The following is a 19,650-nucleotide window of genomic DNA, read 5'->3' on the forward strand; positions in this document are numbered from 1 at the left end:
GGTGATATCTATGCAGAATAACTGTGAGATTTGAGCCTCATTTGCATTTGGCTGGCTGGAGGCAGACGTGGTGCATTTGGACAGCTGAACTTCAGCTGAAGTATTTACAGCTTGCAGAAAAATGGTGACATTTGGAAGTGATGTGCAGTGTTTAAAGATCACTGATTTAATATGTTTTAAGAGATCCCTAGGTGTGGATACTTTCAAGTTAAGATCCTGGGAGTTTTTAAGTCAATGGATTTGTTTAGCTACTGGAGTGAATTCTTTTGGGCTAGACATATGGGAACTTTTCAGCCTAATTGGTTTGCAGCTGTAGATCACTTTCATGCTGGAGAGAGGTCTGGTCTCTCCAGGAGGCTATTTATTCTACTTTCCCTAAAGCTCTACCTATAAAGGAAGAAATGTCCAGTGGTTAAATTCGTTTGATACTAAGTTCTGATTTAATTAATTCTTTGAACAGCTGGCTGGATGCTTCTCCAGGAAGCCACATGGAAATAAAATTTGCATCAGTCATAACTGAATCCACAAAATATGCCTCAGACAGATTTTGGTCCCGCTTTATTCTCAGGCTATGCTCATTAAATTAACATGCCCATTTACAAAATTCTGGCACTTTAAACCCCAGTGTTTGGAGTGATTGGTTCAGGAAATGCACAGGAATGTCTGTGCTGAGTAATCCATGAAGTTTTCTAACATACTGTGTTTATGACCAAAGGTGTCAGAAATACTTTCCAGATCTAGTTACAGATACAGCTTTAGATGTCCATGGAATTAATGGTAGAAATAGGGTATGTGGTTTGTTCTTGATACCATCTCACTTATTGTTACTTTCTGATGTAGGATCCTTCTGGCCAGAGGTTACATTAGGATCACTGTAGTACTGAACTACTCAACTTTCATGGTTTTCAATAATCACTTCATAAACCCTGCCATATTTTTGGCCACTATGATTCAAGATGGGAATGCTCTGAACATAAAATATGGGGGCAAGAAAAGTAATAGTTTTTCTTTGTTTTTTAATAGGTCCTGTATTTCAAGATTTGATTGTGATTGATTCCTTATTCCTTACATACATTCTCAATTTCTTCCATAATTTGTGTTTCTTATATGATACCTTTTTTCCAGATTTATTCTTAATATTTCAAATTCTTGTTCCTGCTTTCCTCCACTCTTTGGTTTTCCATTATCTACCACATACTCTGTTTTCCTCTACTTTTATTCTTTTTTGTCCACAAGTTTTTTAACTTACTGTTTGATGTTTTATTCTATACACTGTTGAATCAAGAATTCCCACATCACCTTTATAAATAAGCAGCAAAGCAACACAAAACACAAACCACACAACACAACACAAAACAAAACACATTTCTTTTGGAATAAGTATTAAAAAAATGTGATTGTTGTCAATAGCAAAGAGGATGAGTGGCTGAGGGTTTTCAAAGGTATTTTCCCATTCTTTACTTTTACAGATGTGCTAAATATGCTGGGATGTAAAAATAAACATTTGGAAAGTAGAGGTGCTTGCCCTGGTTAGTAGATGTACTAAAAGAATGGTGGTGAGAATTTACTGGCTGGACAAAGCAGCTTTTTGAAAGCATAACATTTGGAAATTCACATGAAAGAAATGACCACAGAGTTCAAAATTACTAAAACATTCACCTTTGAAACTGGTAGGTGCTGGTGGTATCATTATAAAGTTGTCTGGCTATTTATTTTCATCATCCAACCAAATTTAAGAGTCTCTGGTTCCCACACATAAGTGGGAAAAACAGGCAAAGTAGAGGAATGGATTTAGAAGGCTGAAGTAGAAGGCTGTAGAGTACAGAGAGCAGCACAGTTAAAGATCAAGACAGGTAAAACAGATTTGTTTAGCAAAATGGCTTCTTTTGTCCTTAAAGCCTATGAATCTACTACCCTGGTAATGGAAGGAACTAATTATTGCTCATGCATGCTGGATCAATGGTCCCTGAAGGGCAAACAGCACAGTTCCTGTGGAAATATGAATTAAGTCAGATCATCTGACAGAAGAAAAAAAGCTCTGAAAAAAGAAGGAAGCCTTGAGGAACAACTTACGCTAATGGAACAAGCAAAATTAAATGGAGAAGTGATATTTCCTAGGAATGGAAGGGGCATCAAGAAAAAGCATCAAGAAAGAACTAAATCTTTCATTTAAGTAATATTTAGAATTGGGTGCTTTCCTCTTCCCTGTTTAATAAAAATAACAGATATTAGGAGAAAGATCAATTTTTATTTCAATGGTTGTGTGACCAGTACAAGTGATAATGCATTCCTGGCAGCTTACACCACCATTAAGCACTTTTAAATAGGAGACTGTGGCAATAGCTGCAAAAATAAGCTGGCTGAAAAGAGTTTATTTCTTTATGAACATGACTTATGCAATGTTAGCTCTTGTTCAGAAATACGTGAAGAGGTAGAGCAAGGCAATCCCCTGATCAAATCGAGTTAACTGATTAGACATCCCTGGGCATTTTACAGAGCAATCATGTGAATAAATTGTTAGTTGTGAGCAGCACACATAACAAAGTATATTTAATGTGGATTTTTATTTTTTTTTAAGAATTTATAGTAGTTTAGTGGTTCTGATACATTGCACCCAAATTACAGCCAGGCCAGAAGAGCACTGTAACAGATCAAAGATGAAGACCCTGGACTTCAGTAAAATTGCTGTCAGAAGTGTTGTACTGGAAAGCTTTTCATTTTACTCACTGACCTAACCTCTCTGTGGTGCTGGTCTAGAGCTACCTAGTGCTGGGTGTAACTCTTCCTTTCTCCTGAAAAAGAGGTGTGGATGGGAGGAAATAAGGTTTGCAGGTTCCATTAATTTAGCTTTTATGTCACTCATTAGGGAAAACTGCTTTTGGCTGGTGATGAGCAGTGCTTTTAGGACAAGTAGCCTTCTACTCACGGGAAGTACTGATCAGTATTCCGGGCTGTATTCACAGTTAATACTGTGACTACAGCTGCTGTGTAAAACTAACTGTGTCTGACATGTATAGTTGTATTTAACATTAATTTTTACCTCTGTGACAGATAGAGATACTGCACAGTTGTACATAGCAAAAACTTCACACTCAGGAATAATTTCAGTGCTATCAAGAATAGAAGGCATCTGACTCTTTAGGTATCTTTCCTAGATTAGTGCCAATGAAACTTAGTCCTCTCTTACTAGTTTTTGCCAAATCTTCTCTTCTGTCAGCAGTAAAACAAGGTTATTTCAGAGGTGGCACAGAGTTACTGTGTTCTTCTCACACTATGAATTTGTTACGTTATCATTTCCTCCAAAGATTTTCCTTATTTAAGCCCACAGAAACATTTTGATGGTCTGTTTTTACAAAGTCCATAGCAACAGAGTTTTCATGGCATCCAAAATTATTTCCTTTCCCTAAACTTAAGAAGTATTAAATATGAACTACCTCAGTTTCTTTTGTTAGGGAATTAGATATTAGGAGGAAGCTCTTTGCTGTGAGGGTGGTGAGGCCCTGGCACAGGTTGCCCAGAGAAGCTGTGGCTGCCCCATCCCTGGAAGTGTCCAAGGCCAGGTTGGATGGGGCTCTGAGTAACCATGGCAGGGAGGTGGAACTATGCAAAAGGATCTGCATAGGGTCTCCCAGAGGATTCTGGGCTTGTCTTCTTCTCACCATAACTGAAAACTGGTTGCCTTTCCAGGGGAGTTCTGCTGGGAGATTGAGCAATCTCCTGATCTCAGCAGATGTCTCTCCAGGGCAGTGGCTGGGCATACCCTACAGAACTCGATGGTCTTTAAGGTTCCTTCCAATCCAAAAAATTCCATTATTCTATTCTATGATTTTTATTCTACATTGCAATGTATAAAAAACCTCCTAAATCTTCTCCTGAAGGAACCCAACAAAAAGATCAAGCAGCTCTTTCTCTTTGCCTGTGTGACCAAATTTAACAGTGGACATTTTGGGAACAGCACACTGTTCACTGACCACCTCTGTGCCTCCTAGTTTCTTTCATCATATTAAGCCTCTTTTCATTTGAAATAACTGCTTATATTAGATTTCCTGCATTTATTTATTCATCATTGTCACTTGCAGAAGGTACCTTAAGTGTCCCTTGGAGGACTGCTGGATCTAGCAATGGACAGACACACAGATAGAAACATCCAGGGCTGCCAATCAAAGCACAAAGGAGCACAGTGAGAGACCTTACTGTAAGCACAATGTAGATTTGAGCTACTGCACCTGGAGATTAGGATGGACAGCAGCTTGTGCTGGAATTAACTGTAAGTGAAGCTACAGAGCTGCTCGACAGCCAAACACCCTGGAGCTGTCAGCAACGTCCAACCCACCATGTGCAGTCCCTGGTGATCCTGCAGGGTCAACATACTGGAAAATGGCTTTGCACAGTGGTGACAAGTACACCACATCCCAGCTCTTTATGCAGGGCAGAGAACAAAAATATTTAAGTTTTTCTGCTTTTCAGCTGACTGCTGCAGTAGTTTAACTAGTTCCACCCATTCACAAACAAGATGACCTCGTTCCACCCTCCTGCCATGGGCAGGGACACCTTCCACTAGACCAGGCTGATCCAAGCCCCATCCAACCTGGCCTTGGACACTTCCAGGGATCCAGGGGCAGCCTCAGCTTCTCTGGGCAACCTGTGCCAGGGCCTCACCACCCTCACAGGGAAGAATGTCTCCCTAATACCTAATAATCAAAATCTCTCCTCTTTTACTTTAATCTCTTTCCAGTTGTTTTTGCACTTTTCTAATTTATAGATGGATGCACTCTTCATGCAGAAATGCAATTATATGATGAACCTTTCTGCAAAGGGACTTTAATGACAGTAAGAACTTTTCTGCTGACGGGACAGGAAGGAATAAAACTTTTCTAACAAACCCTGCCTGTCTGGAGAAGAGCTGGAGTGGAATTTGAGTTATCCTTGCATTCTCAAAAGTTTTTCAATTGTTGATGAAAATTCCCCTTATGGGTTTGTTTAGCATCAGAGTGATGCACGTTGTGCACTCAGCTTTAGACAAGATCCTGCTGCCTACTCATCCATTTCTTTTTTGCTAATGGATGGAGAAACAGGCACTTCCAGTATTCAGATTGAGAAAATGGGTGATCTAAATGGCTTCCAAGAAAGACCTGTTTCTGTCTGTTGATTAGAGAGGGAGTTCAGAGATCAAGCTCAGTTGCAGGTGTCCATCCTCAGATTTCTATGCTAAGAGAGAATCCCAATCCAGTCTGTGCTTTCCATGAGAACACCTGTCATTCATGGCTGAATCAGCACACAAGGCAAACTCAAGTGGATCAAATATTTTCTCCCTTATATGTGGCCTCTTTGTCTTAATTGTTTTCCCTGCATCTTGTCCTGTACACAGCCGTTGTGAGTGCTCTTTTTCAAGGTTTGTTTCAAAGATTTTTATAGTTAAAGGCTTTTCATCATCCTCTAAAAACTTCAGAAAAGATTGATTTATTTAAGAAAGTTCCTTTTCCCGTGAACATCTGTAATGGCTGTAACACTGAACTTCATTTTGCACACCTTACTGGTGCAAAAGTCTTGTCTAGAATCTTCTTTTAAAATAATTTACTGTTTCATTTACATAAAAACCATTTGTGTTAAAGCTGACAATGTTGACAGGCAGCAGAGAGGTATCACTAAACATCTGAGATGAAGTTGCCTTGCGAAGTTTAACTTTGTTTCTTGTATACCCTGCTGAGTTTTTGAATGCAGCCAATGTCTTAAGGAGGGCAGGAAGAGGGGGTGAATCAAAATTAATCACACCTTATGGTTTTTCTTGTGTTTGGACAGTTGTCTGTTAATGAAAACCAAGGCCTAGACACATCAATTACAGTGGGAAGCATCCTGAAAGATATAAAAAGTTAGTGAGGTCAAGCTGTGAAGATTGAAGAAACTTAGGAAGGTATTGAGAACTGTGTAGTAACTCCAACAGAGTCATGTACTGAATAAAGAACAGCTCTGAAGTGCGGATGTTTCCCTTTGGTAATTACCATCTACAGCTCCAGCTTTTTAGAATGAAATTAGCCTCTTCCCATATTTTAGGAAAGTCAGTGTAGGAAATGGGCAGTTTGTAATTCACAACAAAACTCCAACCTGGTCTGTAAGAATCAGAAATTCATCAGAAGAAAAGTATTAAACACTCCAAAATATGTTTGAAATTACCAAGGTATTCCACACTCCTGTGGTGCACCCTAGAACAATCTATTCAGTTTTCAAATGCATCCTGAGAAAAGTATAAGAAGCAGCAGGGATGTTTTACCTATTTCTATCAGATTATAAAACACCCAGAATCAACATTATTGCATTATATAACTAGAATGGCATAATAATTAACATTGAGTATAATTCTAAAAGTATATTAGACCTACTCATTCTTAGGTCACCTTTATATGCCTACTTCTGAAGCTGCTGCCATACTGTGGGCTTGGAAAACTTTGGGAACGGGGTCACTTTATAAAACCTGTGATATAAACCACATCATGGTTGTAATCCACGCTTCTGCTGTGTCTTGGCATTTTAGGAGCTGCAAAATCAAAAACCAAACACGGCCTCACCAACAACTTCCCCATTCCGTGGGGTTCTGTAGTTTAACTATGAAAAACATGTTCTGTTGTTTTTTGACCCAGGAAGCTTTCCTTTTGTCTGCCTTTTCCTCTGGTACCTGACACGTGGTTTTATAGACCAGCAGCACATTGTAGAGTGAGGACACTCCATCCCCACCCTCTGATTGATTAAAAGCCATCTGCACCCCCTTGCCAAGCTCCAGACACAATAAATCAAGAGCAGTCCAGGAGTAGAGGCCAGCAGGAAAGGGGCATCGATCTTGCCCAGTGTCATGGGGTTGACAGGAGGATAATGCTGATCACTGTGAGATGCTAAACTTCAATGATTAAAGAGGTCCATCCACCAGCAGCGGCCACTGCCAAGATGTCTAATGCCAGAGGCATCCTGGCAGAAAGTCTTTAAAACAATAAAGAAAACAAGCACTTGAAATCACTCAGATTAATTGAACATAATGAAAACTTTTTGAGGTGCCGAGGAATTGAAAGGGAAGAAGTGGATTGAAACTGTTCGTATCAAATGATAATATTGTGAAGACAAAAAATTCAAAAGTGTTAAAGAGGCAAAGGTTTTAATTTATATTATCATTATATTTATATGTATTTATCGTATCAATTATATGTATTTCTTTCACATCATCATTATTATCTACTACCTTTTTTCCCCCTATAGTAAGAAGTACACATATTACGAAAATTGAGAGCTTTCTATCCATGTTGAGTAATCAGACCCAAGGGAGGACATCCAAGTGTCAGGCATGGTTCAGAGTGTCACTGTTCCCAACTACTTGTCAGTGTTCTAAAACTGGAGAGTTCCTAGTGCCATACCTACATATATTTTATACTTGTATTTATATTTATATTTATTTATATTTAGTGTGTGGCACAGAAATCTTGGACAAAAAACACTAGAAAACTGTTCTAAAAACTTCTGCCACAGAATGTCCTAACCAAACTTCCTTCAGAGGGAGGTTGGGCACTGAACAGGCTCCCCAGGGCAGTGATCACAGCATCAGCCTGAAAGAGCTCAAGGAGGGTTTGGACAATGCTCTCAGAATCATGGTGGGATTCTTGGGGCTGTTCTGTGCCGGGCCAGGACTCCATGATCCTTGTGGATCCCTGCCAGCTCAGGATATTCTATGACTGTATAATTCTATGAAGCTTGGATGTCTGGATTTAACAATCAATTCATATTGGGTGATTATAGACAATTCTGTCCTTAGATCTGACAAATCCCTCTGCAACACGTCACTGTCTTCAAGGCAAAACCATCAGCAAGGAGGGTGGATCCATGACTCAGCTGCTACAGTTTATTGCCCAAAAACATCAGCTAATAGGAAAATTGGTGCCCAGGCATCATAAATCCAGTACAGTTGGGTCAATGAATATTTTTTCTGAAGTTAACAGAAACATGAAATGGGAAGCATTGGAGAAATTAGCAAAGACTACCATTTCCACCGTGTGATGCTTCAATAGCGGCACAAATAAATTGCTTTCACCCCGTGCCCATGGCCAGTCTATGTCAGAACCTCAGATTGTCACTTGTGGATTATACAATTTACAATGTTTGTTGTTCAGGAAAGTCCATGGAATTTTTCGCAAAAATATTAACTTTGCTAATAAGAATTGTCTTTTAATCCATATAAATAATTGTTTTTCTGAGTGATTAATATTTGTAATACCCGTCATCTACTGCATCTTAATTTTGAGGGTTTTTGACCCTTACATATATTCATATGACACATTTTAACAAAAATCAGCTATATTTGCTCAAACTTTTATCCTTAAATCCATCACCCCACGTTGTGATCAGTTAGAGTTATTGACCAAGACCATTAGATTTATTCTTGTAAAATTAGATGACTCCATGCACACTATTTTATAAGTGTCCAGGTACAGTGCACATCGCTTCTTAAATTGATTGATCTACCAGTGTGGACATTGAGGCATAAAAGCAAATTTGTGGCTTAAAAAAACAAAAGAATGAGAGACTAGAAAGAGCGTAAGCTGGAGGATCAGTAAAAGAATATGAAAATATGAAACTGGAATATGTTGTAATCACAGCAAGGGAACAGACTTGAAAATGCTCCCTTCCTCCTCCTAGCTGTTCCCTCTACCCCCAGTCAAACCTGGCTCTATGAAATTTGCAACTAATGAAACTTCCTAGAATTAGGAAAAGGCATAGCTAAGTTGTGGAAACTGGCCTGATGATAATTTTATTTCTCTAGTATTTCTTTCGTATATTTATCTGTTTGGGCCTATGGGTTTCTGTTTCCCATTGGGTGAACAGTTTTAGACTTCAAACAAAATTAAATAAGCAGCTGTTTAAAATAAAGTAAAAAAGACACTTCTGAGACTCTTGGAAGCAGTGACTGAAGAATGTAGCTAGGAGAGACCTTTATGTGATACAATGCCGCAGTGTGCAGAGGTGGTGAGGTGCTGCAACCTTCCCAAAAGCATCCCTGAACAGAGGGAGCTGCTTTGGTGCTGGGGCTAAATGGAGGCACAGGCACACACACCCTAGGCGGTACAACCACTCACACACACATCCAAGAGGCAGCGATGCGTGGAAAAGAGATGAGAAGGGTCTTTTGTATGGGGTTCCAGCGATGAGATTTTACTCCACTCATAGAGGACAAAAGAGAGGATAAGGGTACAGGCTTATATATGGGGCCGGTAGGGGCGGGTGAGCATCAGAGCCAATGGTCTGAGGGCAGGGAGGCGGAGTGAGGGCGGACCAAAGGTGTAATAACCAATGGGGAAGTAGGAGGGGTGGGCAGGAGAACAGAAACCAATGGGAGAACCAGGAGAGGGGAACTTTCTAGATGGGGACGAAACAAGGTGTAAAGGGGCAGGGGCCAACAGGCCAATCTAGAATAGAAACAGCATACATCAACATCATGAAACAATGCATTTTGGGAAAGCTCCTTGTGCTCACCACACGCTTGGGAGTGGTTCAGGATTTAGGGGCTGTCCCACCAGCAGACCTGTTTTGTCCCTGGATCAACTGGCCCACTGGTCCTGACCAGTGCAGCCTCACACACTGCAACAATATAATGTGTATAAGTTCTTTTCCTTCAGAGAGACCTGTTGAACACCCAGTATTCTTTTACAGAAGACTTCCATTGCCTGTTTGATTTATTTGCACTTTTCTTATGGATTGTTCCAACACCTTTCCTCTTGCAAGTTCAAATTTATTAACCAGAGGCTCTAAGCATTAGTATACAGGTCCCACTATTCTCCTTTCAAAATGAATGTAGTTACTGTGAGTCAGGTACCTGGGTTTCAAGTTTGGTGGTGTTCTAGTGAATGAGATTAAAAAGATGTGCAGGACTGGTTCTTCAGGTCTGTGGGCTGTTGCAAAGTGGAAAGTTGTGGTCCCAGTAAAAAAGGAAAGTTGAAGCAAGGTGGAAAAGCATCTTCTCTGTTTGAGAGCATTCAAAATGCTTTGTTTTCAAATGGAACTGAAGTGTTCCATTTGAACTGAACTGTGAAACTGCTGACCATGAGGAAAAGCAAGCTGTGCTTGGGGTCTCTCATGAGGACGGGGATCCTTTGATCTTTCCAAGCTGGTACAGGAGAATCCATGTCACACTTCCAGAGGGGACCAGGGGAGCAGCTAAACAAAACCATTTTACCATTTGCTCACCTCAGGCAATTAAACTCAGCTGAGTACCTTACACCCACCCAGCTGTAAAACTGCCCACCCCAACCACTTAACAGTTTCTGTAGTTGTTAGGCAACTGCAAACAAATCCAAGTCAATGTTAGGAATTAAAATAACAAAAGTCATTATCAATTTCCTGCAGAGGTTACAGGTGGTGTCTGTGATCTGAATTATATATTTTTAATATTTTCCCCTATCTTTTACTTAGAAATTTATCTTGTCTGTGGCTGAGAGCTTTGTGCAAGGCAGAGACCCTTAGAGGCTTTCTGTTGAATATTCCCTTATTCACTAACTATAGGAGAGAAGCAGAGCTGTCCTGAGTTATTTGTGTATGCTGCAATTAATTTCTGACACTAATGAGAAAGAGACTAATACTGCTATTTTCCTTTTTGTATTGACTTGCAAATGATGGTAGCACAAAGTTGGTAAAGAATGCTTTCAGACTAATGTGACTCTCACACAATTCATTATAGTATTTCAGCTATAATATAGCATGTCATATTAGCTCATCACAGCAGAGAACCAGTAAAACTGTTCCATTAAAATAATGGTTTCATTTCCACACTGCTGGTAGTCAGACTTTGTTCTTCATCTGGCAGAAACAAAGTGGAACTGACCATTTCAAAGATTTGAGATTAAAAAATAAATTGATGTGGGTTAAAAGTCTATGCAGAAATCCTCATTTTAATGAGGATTTTAATTCTCTTATCGCTGAGTCAAAAGGATTTTGATATATTAATATTGGAAACACATGACTGCACAGATAGAGCCTTCTTTCAAGGCCAGAATCTAAACAAGGTGCAGCATGTGATTGTGATGAAGAAGTGATTTGTGAAGGGTGGAATGTCTTACACGTGTAGGGAAACACAAACTTATCCAGCTGTACTGCTAAAAACAAAATCCAAAACATTGCTCTGCACATAGAATGAAAGGGTTGGACTTATTATTTAAAATAGTTCTGAAGACTTTTTTGTAAGAATGGGGATCAGGAAGGAAGATAATTATAGAAGATAATGATAGAAATCATCCTTTCCAGAGAAAATGAACCTCCAAAATTTAGGGTTTTGGCTTAGGTGATGTTTTAATTTCTGGAAGTTTTAGAAGGCTTTCAAAAAAACTCTCAGGGTAAATATTGTGTATGTCATATTGTTCTAGAAGAAAAGTCTGTCAACGATTCATAGCTGTTAGGATCTTGTTATTATTCCTTTCCAGTTGTTTTGCTTGGAGTGGGATAAAATAAACACTAGTGATAAGCATTTTGTCAAGAGATAATGAAAAATCTATGTGTTATCACAGAAATGGGACTTCAGAGGCCATGTAGGGGTGGAATAAATTTCACTTGAAGCAATAAGAACAGGCTAGTGAGACAGCAGTGTTTTCATCCTGTGGTTAGAGAAAAGAGAAAGTGTTAAATCTACAAGGTTTGTCTATAGCTGTACTTATTGACTCATCTTGGTCAAATCACTTAAAGACCAAAATTGTTGTGGGTGATTTCAGTGACTGGTAAAACCCTTCCTTTTTTCTGAAGGAAAGAGTCTAGACACACGAAATAAATATAAGCAAATTGAAATGCTGTCTAAAGTGATGTAATGCACAGAGGGACAAAAGCTGTACTGGAGCAAATAACAGCATTTTTATTGACATTGGAGAAGTTGCTAGTTCTGATAAGAAAATGAGCTGGCTCAAAGTATAGAGCATGTGTTGAGACAGGACAAAGAAAGTCATGAGCTCTGAAAATGCAAAATTTGGTGAGAAAAGTATGGATTTAGCAAACAAGTTTGGTCTATGGATGAAAGAATATAGCCGTATTCTTGCAGCTTGGGGCAAAATACTTCTTGCTTCACTCCTTTATAGGGCAATAACACCGCTATGTTATTTCCATACTTGAGACAGCCTTTCCAAATTGATGTGCTGTACTGAGACAATGAAATACAGGTTAATGTCATAATAACATTCCATTGAAATGGTTCCAAAAAATTAACAAGCTGCTTCAAAAATATCTTTCAGGAAAGTTAAGCTTATCTGCAGTTTTTCCAAGTTGTGTGTTGAGGAAAGAAGTTGATGGCCATTAGAGTGTTGGCAGTACGTGAAAAATGAAGGAAATGGATGATAGTGTGCCTTAGGAATGAGGCTGGGTAGTAGCTGCTAAAATCAGAATTGATCTGTGTGGGAAACCAAAAGTAAAAGAATCACCTTCAGTGAGAGAATTACTTTCACTGACTGCAGAAGGAAAGGTACAGTCAAGTTTTCCAAGGATCCATCAAGACTCCGGAAACGACCCAGGCTCCCTCAGGCTTTTTTTTCGTTTTAGTCCCAGTTTACACAGTCCAAGGGTTGAGTCTCTCTCCACCTGCCCGCAAACAGACATTGCAAAATCCTGCCAAGAACCTCAGAGCTAAGACTTAGAGTTGGGCACCAATTTTGTGGTGCTAGGGAGAATTACATTTTAAGAGGTGAAATAAAGATGTCACATTGGAGAATTTGCAGAGCATTTGGAGTGGTTTAGCCTTCCCCTGCCTCCAGGTGTGTTTGCTTTTCTGTTGCACAAACCTTCAGCAGAAACAGATGTCTGCATGAAGGGCTGTATTTCTGGGTTGGCAGGAATTAGAGAAGTTCAAACAACTCCCTCAGATCTTTGGTGTTGTACAAAGCATGTGAACAACTTAATTCTCATCTAATCACACGGAGTCAAGTTCATTCTCTGACTGAGTGAAGTATTAGAATAACAATACAAAAATAAAAAAAAATCTGTTCACGGATTGAATTCATCTGATGAACTGACAGAACAATGTGAAGAGCTTCAACAATAAGATCTGACCTAAAATAACCATTTTTACATAAAGGAGTTTATTTGTTAGCTCATGGGTCTAAAATAAAGTAAGGATGTATCATAGATAAAGAAAATATAGTGGTTTTGGTTTAGGAATTTTTTTTGTTACAGCTCTTGAAATCATTGTAAGGCTAAACTCAAAGTGCTCTGGAGCACATGGTACCAGAAGGAAATATTACTGCCATTCACTGTGCAAAGGCTGAAGACTCTGAAGGTCTATGAACCCCATTATTTCTGAGTTTCACCCAAGGCCTTAATGAAAGGGTAATAATGAAAAGGTGACTCGAACATTCACCTGAGCCTAGTTTTCCCCTCCAGACTATTGCTGCCCCAGTATCCTGGTTTAGACCTCATAGAATCATAGGATCACTAAAGTTAGAAAAGACCTCCAAGACCATTGAGTTCAAACATTAATCCAACACCTCCATGTTTGCCACTAAACCTTATCCCCAAGCGACACATTCACACACCTTTTGAACACTTCCACACAAGGAATTTAGGGTACAGATTCAGTAGCAGTCACTTTTATCTCTCCATCTCAAAAATTTAGAATAATTGATACAAGTAGCAGGCACAGTGAGGTGCTTGTTTACCAATAACTCCCTCAAGGATATCTCTGTTCTCTGGATTTAATTCCATACCTCCTGAAAATGGGAGATGTCCAAATATTTCTTTGTATCTACACATATTTGAGTGGAATATGCCTGAGTGGGATTTGTAATTAACCGAGCTGGAAATTAACACAAAATTCATCAAGTTTTTGAATAGGATTAGCCCAGGAAAAAGGAATCCAACAATTGACTAGTTACAGTATTTTTCAGCATGACTCTGTGTTGTGGTTCAACCCCACCCAGTAACTCAACCCCACACAGCTGCTCATTCACTCCCCCACAGCAGGATGAGAGTGGGATGTTGAAGGGTAAAAGGGAGAAAAACTCATGGGTTGAGACAAAAATAATTTAACAATAATAATAAAAGAAAAAGTTACAGAGAGAAATAAAACCCAGGAAAGACAAGTGCAGCAAATAAAACCAAATGTTCACCACCAGGTGAGGGCCAACAAGTCCTTGGTCAGTGCCCACTCCCAGAAACCTCTTCCCTTGTTTATATTCCAAGGATACCACATGGTTTGGAATATCCCATTCTCCATTTGAGGTCAGCTGTCCCAGCTGTGTCCCCTCCCAACTCTTTGTGCACCGCCAGCCTACTCAGTGGCTGTGTGCCCATCAATGTTTTTTGGTTTTCTGAGCTCTTTATTATCCCTTCTTTGGTCATTCTAATCCCCTCTTAAAGTCATCATCCCTTTTTCCTTGGAGTGTCTCTCATATTGAGATTTATGGCTACCTGCAGAGTAAAAGGAAGGAATCAGAGTTGTCACTTAAGTTTTGGAGAGCAGAAACTCAACCTCAGGTTTTTGAGTCAGAGTTTGTTTTCTGCTGTGGTAAAATTTTAGTACCTGCCAGATCAGTGGGAATTTTTCCTGATTAAGAGTGGCCCAAAATGGCAAAAAAATTACCTTGTGCTTAGGTAGCAGAATTACCATATAAATTTATTTTTTGTTTGGTTGGGATTTTGGGTTTCTTTTGTTGATTGTTTTGGGATTTTTAATAATTTTTGTTTATTTGTTTTAATAACTGAAGAAAGTGGATAGTAAGCCTGCAATTAACGTGATAGAGATGAGAGCTTAATTTCTATAGTTGCCTCATTGTTCTTTTGAAAGAACTTTCTATAAAGAATGGTTGTTTGCCAAATAAAACTTTTCTAACAAAACCAGGGAACTTTTTACCTCTGTAAAATAATCAGGAAGCCTGGATCACTATTGATTTCACTTGTGATGCTGGAGGAAGAAAAGACATAAGGAAAATGGTACTTGAAGTACGTGAATCAGATCGATTGTTTTCATTTTGCAAAGTCTGGTCAGGAGAGTTTTTCTCCGATCTGCTCTTGCTGACCTGGGAATTTTTTTGTCAGAAACACCTTTTAATTAGGTTCCAAAATGATACAGAAGTACTGGCATTGGAGAAGAGTGTTCAGTCTGTGCAATTGGGAATAACTGTTCCTAGTGTAGGGTAAAATCTCTCAAAGACCGTTAGTCAGGTACTTAACAAGCCCAAAAGAAATCCATAGAAAAATTCATAAGTAAGGGTAAAACCATGTATTTGGTTGTAATTACATTGTGTGTGTGTGTCTCATATTTTATATATGATACTGTATATGTACGCAGGTTTTCTGAAGTGCATTTGTTCAGATAAGGTTTAAAGTGCAGACATTAATCAAAATAGGAATAAAAGTTATGATTTTCATGTCCTGAAAATCTGACACACTATACATTTCCATCCTTTGGAAATCTGACACACTATGCGTTTCATCCTTTGGAAATAACAACCATTAAATTATTTTAAATTATAATCTCAGTGATATAGAAAACAATGTATAGGAATTCAAAATCACTGACTTTTAGGTTTTGCTTTCAATTCTAATTACAGGGCTCTATACATATATCTATTAACTGGTATACTGGTGTTCCTCACATATGAGTGTTTTATAACACTTCTCTGCCATGGATTTTGACATTTGCATTTATTAGATACATGTTTGACAAGTGCAAAGAAATCTTTCATTTGGGGAAGATTGTGTTGACCTAAGGACACATGAATTTCTTTCATTGTTTCTTAGTATGATTGGTGATCAGTAGTGGCTCTTAGGCTTTTATTAAAACTGCCTGCAGTGTTCTGTTGATTGTGTTTGAGAGCAAACTTTTTTTTTCTCTGATTAGCTCTGACTACAGAAGGAAATCCTTGGGGCTGGTTTCAATTAAATAGGTTTGGCTGATCTTAAATGTTCACTGAGCAAACACCTTGCAACAAAAACTTATTGCTTGGCAATATCTGGCACTAAACCCCAAAGAAAGTATCAGGTCAAAAGAACACAGTTCTTTTAGGCATCTTCTGCAGATCTCATGATTATTATAGATCTTAATAGAGAGTGGCCCTTCTGATAACTTTTTGCAGTAGAAATTGAAACTATTATATAAACAAACCACCTTTTTTAGAAAAGAAGTCACTTCTGAGAATGCTTTGATTGTGTTTCCTAAATACAACTGTTATCTTAGTTTACACAGTGTCTGTGACATACGAGTGTCATGGAAAGTTATCAGTAAAAGCAAAGGTGCCATGAGCTGGATTTATGATCTTTTGTTGTTTTGTTTTTAACTCGGAGTCAAGGCAGGATTCAGTTTGGAGATACGCTGTGCATGCAGAGATGTATTGTTACGGCTTTTTCTGAAGTTTGAAGCGTGTGAACCTCGGTACACTCTCTTACACCGTGCTGTTAGTGCTATAGAGCATCAGTTGTAGTTGAAATAGGTGAAATTGGCCGGTATTTGATTCTGTGCATTTCCAGTATTCATCACTGGTGAGTTGATGCTCTTCAATCATGGATGCAGCAAGGTTTACTTATTTAATGAATATGGGGAGATTTCTGTACCTTCAGACTAAGAGTCTTCAAGTTTCTATTTCCACAGCCAGTTACAGTAATACCAGTGTGACTGGTGTTTCTTCTTGCACACAGGTTTTCAGTGTTCTCAGTCTGTTTTGGGCAATTACAGCTGAAGTCAAGCCTGTAAGATTTTCAATAATAAAAATATAGGTGACCATAAGTTAAGCACAACCAGGCAGAGAAGAGCCCTGCTCTTCCAGCTTGGCCAAGGCCAAGTTTCTAGGACCCAGGCACGACTGCCAGCAGGGTAGATGCTGCCAGCTTCCTTCTCATATCATTTGCAATGTTAAAAAAAACGGGCAGAAAGGGAAATGGATAGCAAAATTCCAACAAAGAGCTTATTGGCTGTTAATGGTTCACCTGCATAATTATACTGCAAATAATATACATTATACATGCAATACTAATATTCACCAAATATAAAGGTCCTGAGGTACACTGAGAACTTCCCAGCTGGGTTTAATATAATTACAAGATTAAATAAATGATATTCATAAGAGGCCAGAACACCACCACAGAGCCTAATGAATTATTGATGATAACCTCCAAGATGACCCATTGCCTTTGATTTTTCTCTCATTCTTTCCCATTTCAGTGATGAAGCTTCTAGGGAAAAAGCCATCATTTAAATTATTAAGGAAGAAAGAATATAAATCCTTGTATTTATTTTTGAAAAAATGCTGTGTTTAGGAAACAAGCAACTAAAAGCAATTTTGCCAGTCTGAATTTCTCCTGTAGGTCATACAGAATGAGGGTGTTTTGTCACATTTATTTCTCCAAAAACAAAGACTATTTCCATGTCATTGCTTCCTGACTTTGCATGATGCTCTGAGGTGGAAATTTTTCAAAGGTTAGTTCCTCACCTAATTTGGTCCAGTGACTCAAGTCTGATGCAAATATGGGCTGTAAAGTTAACACAAGAGAGTAATAAAAGATTGGGATCTGTGTTACTCCTTAACCTTAATACAGAAGTGTCTGTGACTGCCTGGTGGTGCTCCTAGAAAGTAGAAAAGAAACAAACAAACTAAAAGATTAAGGCAAAACCCCCCACTTGGGCTCTTCAGACTCTCACAAACAACTACTGTAAATCACTATTTATTAGCTTGAAATACAAGCACATTATTACCATCTTAAAAGGAAAATTGCACTAAATATCTGGAACTCCTCCCAAGTAGATAGAGACAATAGAACAAGTTATTAAGTTAGAAATGTTTAAGTAGCATATTTGAATGGAACACCTGATGACTTTGTGTACATCAATAAATACAAACATAAGTGCTGAAGGATAATGTCTGCTGCTCAGAGTTCCCTGCCATTTTCATTCTAACCACAGAGCAGATCTGAGCTAGAGTATTACTACAGCAATGAATATCAACCAGATCTAAACTGCTATTTTTAGTCTTTTTACTACTCCTAAGCCATTAACTGAGCCTCAAAAGCACAAGGGCAAAGCATTAGCTGTACTAGTGTTAGCTCCTATTTTTGACAGGGAGAAACTGAAGGATAAATCCTCTATTTGAGATGAACTAAGATTTCACCTATTTTCCTTACTGATTTCAATGACTTCAATGACAGGCATGTTAAGCCATTTGTAAGAGCTTTTAGACTTCCCACTCCAGGTGTATATTACAGTTGTAGCTGAAGAATGTCATGGACAAATTTAGAATTTCCTGATTAACTTTCCTCTTTATCCATTTTTTCTTTGTCTAAAAGTCTTTTCAGCCTCATTCACTGTGTAACTTCAATATTAAAGCAATGCCTTCATGTCTTGGTTAGTGGAGACAGCTCTGTTCCTGAGCCAAAGAGGACGTATTATTTAGAGGATTTTTTTTTTTTCCTTAGCATTTCCTTCTTTTGATCTGGAAGTGGAAATAGAAGTTTATGCAAACACAAAATTAATGCTGTTAATTAACACCTGAAACTCTTTTAAGATAGTGTTTATGTATGTCCATTAATGTGGTAGCATGAATGAAGCCTTTAGGAGGAGCAGAATTTCCACACTAGACCTTTCAGTAGCTCCAGTCCTAGAAACAGGTTTTGTAGCATAGGAATTTCAGTATTTATGTTTTTTCCTTTGTTGTTCTCCCTGATACTAACTTTTCATTGAGACTCGGATAAAGGTCCAATGTTTAAATTCCAGGAAACCTTCGTGGTTTCTGAAAGTGCTACACTGAGGTACTGTGAGCTTCTTTAGAAGGCTCGTGTCCTGGGAAACCCCATACTCCACAAATTTTATGTTTCTCTTCCTAAGGCAGTAAAGACACTGTTACCACCACTTCTTTGCGGTGCTGAGGCCCTGGCACAGCAGGGTTGCCCAGAGAAGCCATCACTGCCCCATCCCTGGAAGTGTCCAAGGCCAGGTTGATGGGGCTTGGAGCAACCTGGGATAGTGGAAGCTGTCCCTGCCCATGGCAGGGGATGGAATGTGATGATCATTAAAGCCCCTTCCAACCCAAGCCATTCTATGACCTTGATTTCTTTCACACTTATTAAAGCCTGTCTTCTTCCCTGCTCCATCCAGTGTCTGGGCAGCAGCACTGAGAGGATTTAGACATGGTGATCTCTGCTCATTTAAGGCATTTTCATCCAAGAAGCCCACCTGTGGCTCTGCTGTTTCTCATTATTCATGCACAAAGACACAAAGATGCTCACAAAAGAACCTCAGCAGAATGATTTGTGACCCCTTTATTACAAGAGTTGTTCACAAATGATTTACGGAGTTGGATTCTACTCAGCCTGGCTAAAGGTGAGGAGATGGAGGCTTACTTATGCAAGGCAACACTAAATAAAGGCTGCCAAGGACTGTGTGAGACAGGCTATTAGTGCCTAGTCACGGAAAGGATAGAATTGAAATTAATTCCTTGTGACCTGTCTGCTGCCACAGAATAGTTATTAATTATCTGATCTGTCTGTACATTTTTTCCCCCAGGATCTCTTGAGCTATCTTGAGCTGAACCTGGATCACACAGAGGGCTGCGCCTTGTTCTTGCAGAGGCACACCTGTCTGAGGAAGGAACTTCTCCTTCCTTCCTTCACCAGTGTGCACAGTTTGCTCAGGTGACAGTCTAGTTGGCATAGTTCATTTTT

The sequence above is a fragment of the Coloeus monedula genome, assembly GCF_965178545.1.
Source record: "Coloeus monedula genome assembly, chromosome: 5".
NCBI lineage: Eukaryota > Metazoa > Chordata > Aves > Passeriformes > Corvidae > Coloeus > Coloeus monedula.